This window comes from Octopus sinensis, linkage group LG8 (assembly GCF_006345805.1).
Source record: "Octopus sinensis linkage group LG8, ASM634580v1, whole genome shotgun sequence".
Classification (NCBI taxonomy): domain Eukaryota; kingdom Metazoa; phylum Mollusca; class Cephalopoda; order Octopoda; family Octopodidae; genus Octopus; species Octopus sinensis.
Genome location: NC_043004.1, coordinates 15,009,982 through 15,022,159, shown reverse-complemented (window position 1 = coordinate 15,022,159; position 12,178 = coordinate 15,009,982). Strand labels below are relative to the sequence as shown.

At 34.8% G+C, this 12,178-nt stretch overlaps 1 protein-coding gene across 15 annotated transcripts in view; it reads left to right on the top strand.

Annotated features, from left to right (window-relative positions):
* Window positions 1-12,178, top strand: part of LOC115215203 (protein lev-9) — a 731,789-nt gene that overhangs the window by 355,738 nt on the left and 363,873 nt on the right. The window contains exon 1 of one of the 15 annotated variants that reach the window (XM_036505267.1): window positions 6,258-6,262. The exons of the other annotated variants lie outside the window; for them this stretch is intronic. The gene's annotated coding sequence lies outside the window, so the exon portion shown is untranslated. Of the gene's footprint in view, window positions 1-6,257; window positions 6,263-12,178 lie in introns of those variants that run through there. 15 annotated transcript variants of the gene reach the window in all.

Sequence of the window (12,178 nt, the reverse complement as noted above, 5' to 3'; positions counted from 1 at the left end):
GAAATGGACATAACTATAGACATATATTCACACGAATACATATAAAAACATAATTATGAATTCGTGTGAATGTGCATTTCGCGCAAGAAATATGTGTGTTTCTTTTGTGTCTGTGCATAATGTATATATACATAATTGTTTAAGAGGTAAATAAATTTTAAGACAAAACAAATATATTAAGTCATATACGTTGTTATTTTTTGAAAAATTCAAGTTTTGCAGCTGTTTCCGGGATGTCCCAAAGTATAGGTGGTTCTGTCATCTGACACAAATGGGAAAACTTTGAAGGGTATAGATTAATGAAACGATTATATAGAGGACAGGAGAAAATAACTAAAGAAATGAAGAAATAGAAAAAGAAGAAAAAAAGAAGCATAAAAGCCCACAGTTCAACTTTCCCATAGTGTAGATGTGTGTCCATAAGTCTTTAGATGCAATCCGGTTTAGATTCCTGTATGGTTATAGCCTTAATAGCGTAAATATCCAGAGATGAACGCGACTGTATCAAAGTTTCCTAAGAGAATGATAGCGGAGGTGGCTATAAATGATAAAAAGAAAGAAAATAAATAGAAAGAGAGGACGGTATTGGTAGGGAAGCATGTGCTACAGAAAGTGGAGGAGGAAATCAAGGATTGGTATGAAGGATAAAATAAGGAACATATATATTATTTATATTATTATATGATTGAACACCACGCATGCATTTCCAAGTAAATATATATATATATATATATATATATATATATATATGTAAAAAAAATACATACTGGGTCAAGAACGCAAAACATTTAGAAGACGATACAAAAAACACGGACGGGACATTCGAAGCCTTCAATCTTCAGTCAAGAACCGGATCATCCTCGCAATTTCGGCTGATTAATCTTGAGATTGCTCCGATCTGGCCAGCCCCAAAGGAAAATCTAAGCCAAGCGTATTAGATTCCTTGGAAGAAAGCCTCGAATGTATACAAAACAAGGACGGAAAAACAGACGATGTTACACGAATAATAATACAAAAATACGTAAAAACTATAATGATAATAATAATAGCAAAAACAGGACGTCACAGACAGGCGTCCTTCGACAGGACGAGTAAACTTTGAGCTGGCGTGTCAGAAAAATGCCTTAGGGCTACAGAGAGAAAAAATGTGTCTTGCCGCGACGACTGCTAAGCACGTAAGGCCGGCAATCGGTCAGTTAGTCACGTGTGAGGAGAAGAGAGAGGAAAAGAGGGACAGAGAAAAAAAGGGGAACAAGGAACAAAGGAGGAGGAGAAGAGAGAGAGCGAGAAAGAGACAGATCAAAGTGGAAAGGCAGAGAAATGTAGGAGAGGGGGGAGAGAGACAGTGTTATAGAATCGTACTAAGTTTAAAGAAATATGTACTTACATATAAGACCAAAGGGGTACGGGCGGCGATGTATATATTTATTTATGTGTATATATATTTATATGTATATATATATATATGTATATATATATAATATATATATATATATATATCTATATATATATATATATATATATATATTATATATATATAATATAATAGGAAAAAACAACAAGAATGGATTGGGAATTCTCTGATGTTTTTTCGGCTGACGAGTACGAAACATCTGTATTTACTGCATTTTTTGTAGCTTATTAAGATGTCCTCGTACGAAACAATTGTACCGAGATTTTAATCCATTATTGTTGCTTTTTTCCTATTTGTAATCACCCCACTTGTCGTATGGTTAACACCATATAGATTTCCGGTGCATCCTAGTTAAGGACCATATTTATGTGAATTCATTAGAATACACTTGAATCTCAATTACTTAAACCGTATTCAATACAAAGTGTCTACGACTCCCGTTTCTAGGAATGTCGCTGCGCACAGCACCCTTGTCACTCTTGATGACGGTGAATTATTTCTTTTTGGCTTTAAAATTGCTGCTAGCAGCCTTGATTATTTTATTAATTTTCACATTACCATTTTACGAAATCAGTCGCTGGTTGCTATGGCAAATTCCATAATATTGACAGGTGTGAGTTGACGTCTAGCAGCTGTGATGGAGTGAATATTACTGATGAGTATAAATGTCTTATATTAAATTAGCATGCTAATCTAGTGCATTATGGTCACAGTAGAGAGATTTTCTTCCCTGTCAATACAAATAAATCATGTGCTTTTTTGTGGCTTAAGGTGTCTACGACTCCTGTTTCGGGCAATGTTGCTGTTCACTCCACCATTGTCACGTTACGTGACGATTAATTATTACCTTCTTGGTTTCAAATTGCTGCTAGCCACCTTGATTATTTCATATATATATATATATAGATATATATATATATATTTATATATATATATATATATATATATATATATATATATATATATATATATATATATATATTTATATATATATACTATATATAATATATATATATATATATATATATATATATGTGTGTGTGTGTGTGTGTGTATATATATGTATATAAATATATATATATTTATATATATACTATATATATTATGTATGAGAAATAGGTATTGAGTAGCTTACAATCATGTGTGTGTGTGTGTATGTAGGGGTGTGTGTCTACAGCCATACAGATGTGATTAGTTATCATTGTGATTAAAGGAATTTACGAAAGAACAAAAATTTTGGTGGTTTCCTGGAAAATAAAATCATAAAACTATAATACTGGTATCTGAAATCAACGTAAAGTGACGTCGTGAAATGAGCTTGATGCTTCAGTTTATTTTTGTTGCTTGAATATTATGCGAATTAATCATAGCCTGATAGTGAATTTGTAGCATATCCTAATATTAGAAGTGGGCGTTTGAAATAATGAGGCTTATTTCAAACATTATTTGAGGCTGAACATTATTTCAGATATACCATATACCATCATCCCTACTCAACTGGTTACACGAGAACGAGCGGTGAAGTTTCATCAGGCAGTATCAACAGTATCATGAGAAGTGGAGTGAAACTTATAATCAGATTCCAGATTGTACACTCTTGAGAACTTTTTGTGCAGAAACCAGGTTCAGGGACAACGCTGGGAATAGTGCAAGCACTATTCAGTGTGTACATATAAGTATCAGTGTGTGCAGAAAAAGTGAGGTCGAAATAGGTATTGAGTGGCTTACAATCATGGGAATTATCGAGAGGATGCCGTTTGGGAAATGAGGCTCATTGGAGTTAATGAGAGATGGGGAGACAGAGAATTGCGTCTTCATAGCATGCAGAGTATGCTTGAAGGGGTTGTTGCAATTTCAAAAGAACAAATAACAATGTAAACGACGTCACGCTAAGCCAATGATAATAGATTGTTTGTGCGTAAATTTTCTCCACTTTTTGTGACACAATTATTTTCGATGAGGTCAACACTGATAGCTTTTGTGATATCATCACCTTTCTATGAATGAGAACAGGAATCCAATTGTGGTTCATATTTGAAAGAGTTTTATTACTGTGTGATTATTAATGGAATAGGATGCAATGAAATTGGTTTTGTATATTGATGTACATCTCCCAAATAGCTTGGATTGATCACATTAGTGAGTACACAGACTCAACAAATATAATTCGTAGTCCTTTCATGTAGAAGCATATTTTATCGCTGCAACATTATTACCTACATTTCTTATTGAAGTTTCGTGGTTGTTGGATTGTGTTTACTTTAATTTGCTGTATATACACAGTATCACTAAATGCAGACAAATCGAACAAAACGCGCGCAAACACACACATACACATATTAACACACACCCGTATATATATCAACTTAATGACATTGCCCTTCTGACGAGCAGATAAAGAACGGTGTTTCCACTATAAAGATTGTCCCTTTGTCTCTCGCTCAAAGTGATGAAACAAATAATCATCCTGAATTGCGAAATACTCAAGACAACCATCTGGATCTGCCTCAGTGCGCTTTTTTATCTAATGTCAGAAGACGTGGCATAAACCGGACAGAAACTTTCATCATGCTAAGTTGATTGTGCGAAATATTCTCAACTCTTTCACAGGATATACTAATAACATTTGATATTTCATTTATAGACAATCGCCATCCATTAATTACTGTATGGTGAACATATGAGGGGCAGTTCTCTTTCACATTCACTTAACACGCGTTTTTGGACCCGGAGCTATAGTGTAGGATACCTGTCTAAGGTCCCACGTTGTGGCACCGAAACCAAAGTCAGATGGTTGTAAAGCCATCTTCTTAGAATAGCCGTTTCAGATGCAGCTAGTCGCACAGTTCTCGTTACTTCTCGGAACTGTGCATTAGCACCAGAACATTATGTGGAACGAAGATACAAATGCGTAGTTATGTACATCCATGCATATACGTGCGCATGTATACATATATATACATATATATTAGTGTTTTGCATGTATGTACACATCTTAATATATCTGTGTGTATGCATTTGCCTGTGTGGTTGTCAGATTGTTACAGTTTGCATGCATACATGCGATTATTTTCACACAATGCATCTATGTGTTTGAACACGTATGATCTCAAATATTGTTTAGATACATGTTATATTTGTTAGTAGTAAATACTAATTAAACTTTCAGCAATTACTAAAAGGAAAATACAGTTTAACAAGGATGAATCGAAGGATTCAACAGATGTATTTATAATGACCTTGTGCTATGCTTGCATGACTTACATATATTTCCACATTACTGAACACGAACACATTCGACAATACGTATGTAAATTCACGCATCCATATAAAATACCTACATATATACATATATATATATATATATATATATATATATATATATATTATATATATATATATACATACATATACGTATACATAACGTGTATGTCTATATGTTTTTTTCTTTGTACAGCAGAACAGTGTAATGAATTATGTATATCATAATATTGCCTTGTATAAATCATACATCGCCACTTCAAATTTCAGATGGTAATCAAAATATTTTTCAAGATAAACAGTTACATCTATACAAAAATGTCTACTGTTGCATTGTAAATTTTGGTGTAGTTTTCAAGGCGTGTCTCGTATCATATAATGATGTGCTATTTCCCTTGAGAAATTACAATGCAAATAATAGTAGATAAGTAACAAAATAAACTATTAAGTATAAGGATTAAAATGGAAATATAACAATATACTTAATGTTTAAGAATTATATAAGTTTATGAGGACACATATATTTTCAAATATACAGTGAATTCAAGAATCTCAAATAAGTAACGATACAAAATTGGAACAAGGAAGTGTAGAATTCAGCCACGGATTTATGTTGCAAGACAAGAAATATAAAAATACGAAGTAAAATGAGTGCTCGATATTCAGTTATTGAAGTCGTGGAGATATATTTCTATTAGTTTGAAGACAGGTGTGAAACAAGCGATATTTTCAAACTCTTTTATCTGGTAATCATACGAGGGAGTGCGGAAAAGTCCTGAGAAAGACATAGTTGGAGGCCCCACATTCCGAGTTCTTTAATGGGGGTTTAGTTTACAGTCAGGAGTGATAATCGGAGAATTTCTTCCACTTCACTAGCCCCAAATTCTGATATTCTAATTCGTTCGATTGTAATTCATTTGTGCCTGGATGAGGCATTAGTGGCCTCCTTTAAGTTAGGTGGTCGACCATTGTTCAGGGTTGTGCTGATTACCAACCTGAGATGAACAATGGTTGGGGCTGACGGCAAATTTATCAATCACGTTAGTATAAATTGTATCATCACCACACTCTTGCTTCATCATCTTCAATATGGAAATGAAAACTAAATTATTGAATCTCTCTTTACTTTTGGCACACTTCATATAACTACTTACTCGCTTTAATGAAGAAAGATATAAATTACAGGAGGATTTTGTATGTATGGTTAGAAAGCAAGTTTGCTTCCCAAACCACATGGTTCCAAGTCCAGTCTTCAACTAGTATCTTCTACTATAACATCCACCATGCTGGATCGCTAAAATCTACGATTTGTTTTAATTCTCTGTTTATTTTCTCTTATTACTTTCTGTTGAAGAGCGTAGGCTCGAAACATAAAAGACATTTTAACTTTCCCGAGTGTCAAACTAATACACTTGCTTAATGTTCAAACACTTGGCTTCGTGTTTGGTTTTTCTATAAATTTCTCCTACTATGACCGTGGGTTGACAAAAACCTTGTAAGTGGATTTGGTAGAGAGAAAACTGAAAAAACTCGTCGTATATACATATGTGTGTGTGCTTGTGTGTGTGTGTGTTTTTGAGCGTGTGTGTGTGAGCGTGTTTGTCCTTCACCAACGTTTGACAATCGGTGTTGGTGTCTTTACGTTCTCATAACATAGCAGTTCGACACAAGATACCATAAGAATAAGCATCCGGTTTTAAAAACTTACTGGGGTGGATTTATTTGACTAAAAATGACCTAAGATGGTGCTCCAGCATGGTCACAATCTACTGACTGAAACGGGTAGAAGATAAAAGATAAAATGCGTACACTTTGGTGGTGCCGAATAATCGTACGAAATATATCAGAAAGCAATAAAACAATCTTGCAAATTGACTAAATATGCCTTTCTCGTCGAAACTGTCCGACTATGAGGAAAGCCTCTGGAAAGTACTTTCAATTGGATAGTTTTTAAGCTCTGTTGCACATGACAGATAAAACATCATCCGCACTTCATGAGAAAAATAAGTTGTCAACGTGTCTGCTGGCTTAACACAGCTGGAAGGCATGCAGTAAAATATCTATTTTCTCTGTCTTTCTCATTCTTGACCACGCACTCTTTTTTGTTTTGTCCCTCTTTTTGAAGATCCTTCTCGAATATAATATAATACAAAGAAAATATCACCACTGCTCTTACTATGACTGAAAACACGCAGTAAAAAGTTTGCTTTTCTTTGCCTTTCTTTCTGTTGACCACTAACCTGTTTATTTCGTTTCCCTTTTCGAAGAGAATGATAGAATACGAAGAGACTAATACCATTGCTCTTGCAGATGACTGAAAGTAAGCAGAAATATTCGCCTTTCTCTCTGTTGACCACTCACTCGTTTGTCTTGTCTTCCTTGTTGAAGTTCCCTCCCCAAACGAACAGGAAATCAATTAATTCACAGCTTTTCCTTCGTTTCTCGCAAAGCAAACTGGAGCTTTCGCTACTTACACTTGTTAAATAATATCGATTGTTTACAATTTAGACTAAGAAATGAAGGAATACGAACATAAATGTAAATATGACTGCAATGAATCTAGTGAAAATTATTAATAATCAATTATATATTACACAAGTAGCTTGCTTACCAAGCACATGGTCCCGGGTTCATTCCACTGCGTGGCAACTTGGGCAAGTGTCTTCTACTATAGCCTCGGGCCAACCAAAGCCTCACGAGTGGATTTGGTAGACGGAAACTGAAAGAAGCCTGTCGTATATATATATATATATTATATATATATATATATACATACACATATATATATACATATATGTATATATATATATATGTGTGTGTGTTTGTGTGTCTGTGTTTGTCCCCCTAACATCGTTTGAAATCCGACGCTGGTGTGTTTACGTCCCTGTAACTTAGCGGTTCCGCAAAATACCGATAGAATAAGTACTAGGCTTCCAAAGAATAAGTCCTGGGATCGATTTGTTCGACATAAGGCGGTGCTCCAGCATGGTCGCAGTCAAACAACTGAAACAATTAAAAGAGTAAAAGACTACCGTGGATAAAAGGAAGGCATGGAGTGCTGCGTTGAATGCATAAAATGTTGGCCCTTGATATATATATATATAATATATATATATATATTATATATATATATATATATATTATATATACATACATATATATATATATATATATGCGTATGTGTGTGTATGTATGTACATGTGTATGTATGTGTGTGTGTGTGTATGTATATACATGTGTATGTATGTGTGTGTTGTGTATCTACGTAGAATGTAGATGTATGTCTTCGTTAGCATGTGCTCATTCATTTATTGGTTGAGCAATTTACTGCATGCAATATACTGCGTCAAGAATTGCTGAAATAAATATCAAAAGAAAATTATTCAATTATTGTCGCATTCAATAAATTTTCGGAATGTCCAATATCAATGATAGCATTAATTATACATTAGTGATTACAATTCGTGTCCTCTTTTTTTTTTTTTTTTTCCACGTCTTTGCCTAAATGATGCGTTAATTCAAATAATGAAATTTACACTGTGAGATTCACCACTAGCAACACTATGTACTGATGTGGTTGAAAATCAACCGACATCTCCATTTTTGTTTATTAGAGTCGTTAATTAAGTAAACATCTAAAAATTGGAATAAATTAGCTTTATACGAGGAAGGTGACAAATTTGAGGTCTAGTCAGAGAGGAGCGAGACAGACGATCAAGAATTTCTTTGTAAAAAGAAATTCTTGATTGTCTCTCTTAACACTCTGTTTACACTTATTAAAAATGTCTCGTAGATCTCTCTCATGATATTAAATTCATTATTGTTAGTTAACAAGATTTTCCAAGCGTGAAGCTGTGCTGAAATATTTCTTTTCCGTAGTGTGAGACAATATTCTGGCGAGTAATTTCAAGTGGTAATTGAATGTATCGGGTGGCAAATTTGCTTAACTTGTGGTTCATTTTATAATGAATAAATGGTATTTTGGCGCATTTTATGCACAAAATAAATCGAAGCCTGTTAATGTTCAGTAACCCCTCGACTACCACAGGTGCTACGTTCCCAAACCCCCCGTGAAAGGTGAAAGTCCAGGAAGTAGAAAAAGTAGTGTACTTTTATTCTCTTTTACTTGTTTCAGTCATTTGACCGCGGCCATGCTGTCGCACCGCCTTTAGTCGAGCAAATCGACCCCAGGACTTATTCTTTGGAAGCCTAGTATTTATTCTATCGGTCTCTTTTGCCGAACCGCTAAGTTGCGGGGACTTAAACACACCAGCATTGGTTGTCAAGCGATGTTGGTGGGGGACAAACATATACACACATCCATATATATATATATACACATATATACGACGGGTTTCTTTCAGTCTCCATCTACCAACTCCAAACACAAGGCTTTGGTTGGCCCGAGGCTATATTAGAAGACACTTGCCCAAGGTGCCATGCAGTGGGACTGAACCCGGAACCATGTAGTTGGTATGCAAGCTATTTAACACACAGCCACTCCTGTGCCTATGTATATTTTTTTATTATTTTTATAATTTGTATATATTTATTTTATTAGAAATGCAAAACAGCACCATGGAGCAATCAACCACGATAGGTGAACCACGCTAGTTCTTCTTTTTTTTCTTTTTCGTACTATACTGAATTTCCATTCAGAATTTAGTTAGTAGACAAGTTTTCAACGATATATTTTCGTTATTGAATTTTGGATTTCAGCTTGTATTTTTCACACATTTTGACATAGAATCTTATTATTTGCCTGGAATACTAAACAACATTGCATGACACACTATTGTGCTACGTAAACTTTTAAAGACACATTTGTGTAATGTATAATATTGAATTCCGTTTGGCTGGAATGTGTCAAACTCTTCGCACAGAGACAAGTAAGCTCAAGGCTGTAACATATTGTCATTCTTTTCTTCTTCTTCTTCTTCTTCTTCTTCTTCTTCTTCTTCTTCTTCTTCTTCTTCTTCCAATGAGGATTCACGCCATTAGCCACAAAGAATAATCTCTAATTCGAGCTTACTCTGAGCTACTAAGAATGCGTGCGGCAACTTGAAGATCCACCCACCACACACGATAGATTGGCGGTTGTACGGGCGCGAAATCTACGTTGTTATCCTCATTCCGTAAACGGTGGCTTTTTAACGGGTGGCGAGCTGATCCATCCTGCTGTACAGAGGATTCTCAATCTAGACTAGGGTCTGAAAGTTTACCACACCATAGTGGGTTACACCATGATTCCTCTGTTTTGTGACAGAAGATTGAGGAAAGAGTGAGAGAAAGTATGAAGAAAGAGAAGAAAAGTTGTAGTGAAAGAGTACAGCGGGGTTGACCACCACTCCGCGGAGACTCGTCGAGCTTGGGTGTTTTTGCTCAATAAACACTCACAGTGACCTGTTTGGGAACCGAAACCGCGTTTTTACGACCGCGAGTCGGCTGCCCTAAACACTGGGCCATTGTGCCTCCACTTCGTTGTTGCCGTCGTCATTGTTCTTGTTACGTTTGCTGTTTAAACTCTGATATATTCTGAACGGAGATATTTTTAAACCAAACCATTTCTTTGGTTACGTTCACATATTTTAGACTAATAGCTAATCTAACATTTAATATTTGAAATGATAAGGTGATTTTTATTAGGACATTTTTGCTACTATTTCTAGCAGGTCGATCGAGAGACCGTGTAATTACTTTGGCACTTCCGTCTGCACGTGTAATATACGTATACTCGGTCGTCATTTTGTTCAGTTTTCCCGTTAGTTCGGTTACTCTTGGTCATTTCTTCAGGAAGATGTTTATCATAGTCAATGCAATATATAATTACATTTGGAAACTCTCGATGTTAAAGACAATGTATGATGAACTGATTCCTGCTGTAGTGGAAAATTTGATGGAATACTTTCGATAATGTAATTTCGACTCTCAATGTCAACTATTTAACGCCGATTTCTTTGCATAACACAGAAAATTTATCCATCAACCATCGATATAGCTAATACAATATTGATGAATGTCACTTGCTATGAATACCCAAGTGGAACGTGCATACACATGCAGTTTGGTTAGATATAGCAGCTTCACGAAATAAGTTTCTGTTTGTCTCGCGTTTGGCTATTTCAACACACGTCTCTGTAATTATAAAGGAAGTACTTGAGAATTCTATTTTCTAGATATGGAATATTATTATTTTTTTTTTGTAGATTGTTATACAACCGACGAAATTATTATGTGGTAAGAAATTATGATTGCCATATTGTTAAATTGTATATCAGTGGCAGTTATCATACTTTCTTTCCACTTAGTGTCAGTGTTACAGAACACATAATGCGGCCTTTTCTTCATTTTTAATTCAACTAGCTCTAGTAATATCACACCATAATAGTTGTAATTTTCTTAATAACAGTTTCCGAACAGCAGTTTCACATAATTTTAGACATATTAATGTCATATGGGCATTGGATCGTGTTCATCGCGGCATATGTAACTTTCTACCATAAAGATATTCTCTTTATTGAAGACATTTTTATTATCGGTGATAAGATTGACGAAGAATACAATAATATTTATGTCTATTATTCACCATAATTTAGCTCCAACTATCAATGTCTGATAATATAAGAATCTGGGGAGATTATCACTTTCAACCACTTCATTATATGATATACGCTGCTTGTGGTATGTAATGCTCATCTCAAAGTTACTATTGATACAAATACATTAAATTTTATTTTCGTTGTAAATCCATATTTCTGACTTAGACTTTCGCAGATGGTCAGATTTGATGAGTCAAAATTATTTCGCAGTCTTTTCTCATTTATTTCTGTATAATAAGCCTACCGTTGCTCCAAGTAATCTTCAGTAAAATATATTAGCCATAGTGGATATATTGAGTGACTTGTGTTAAACGTTATGTAAATTACCGGGTCTTCAATACCTTCTGAAAATTAGCCATCTAAAACTTTCTGAAAGTCCGTTGACCACAGTGGTAAGTATTAATGTTTATTATGAAATGCAAAAAGTACATGATGGATCTCAATCTCGTAAGAACATTTAAGGCTCTAGAAAATAGCGTAAAAGTGAAGAGAACTGGGATTTACGTGACCGACTAAATAATTAATCCCGGTCAGCGTGCATAAATTAAGCACAAAGTACATATAAATATTTATATATATATATATATATATATATATATATACACACATACATATATATATAGGCTTCATTTATGAGGATGTACCCCTGTATCTATCTGTGTCGTGTCCGGGTGCTTGGATAAAATACGGATGTCAAGTCGGCTCGGTGTGCCTCCATGTTGGTGTTTTGGCATGTTAGTATGGAGGAGTGTGTTTTGTCGTCATATTGTCTCAAATGTAAATTAAGTCTCTCTGCAATATCCAACTCATATCTGCTCATATCCAGAGAACTGCATGCGGTGCATAAAACTCAGTACATGTTTCTTAGATTTACTGCGTTCGCATAGTGAGGACACGTTTTTTT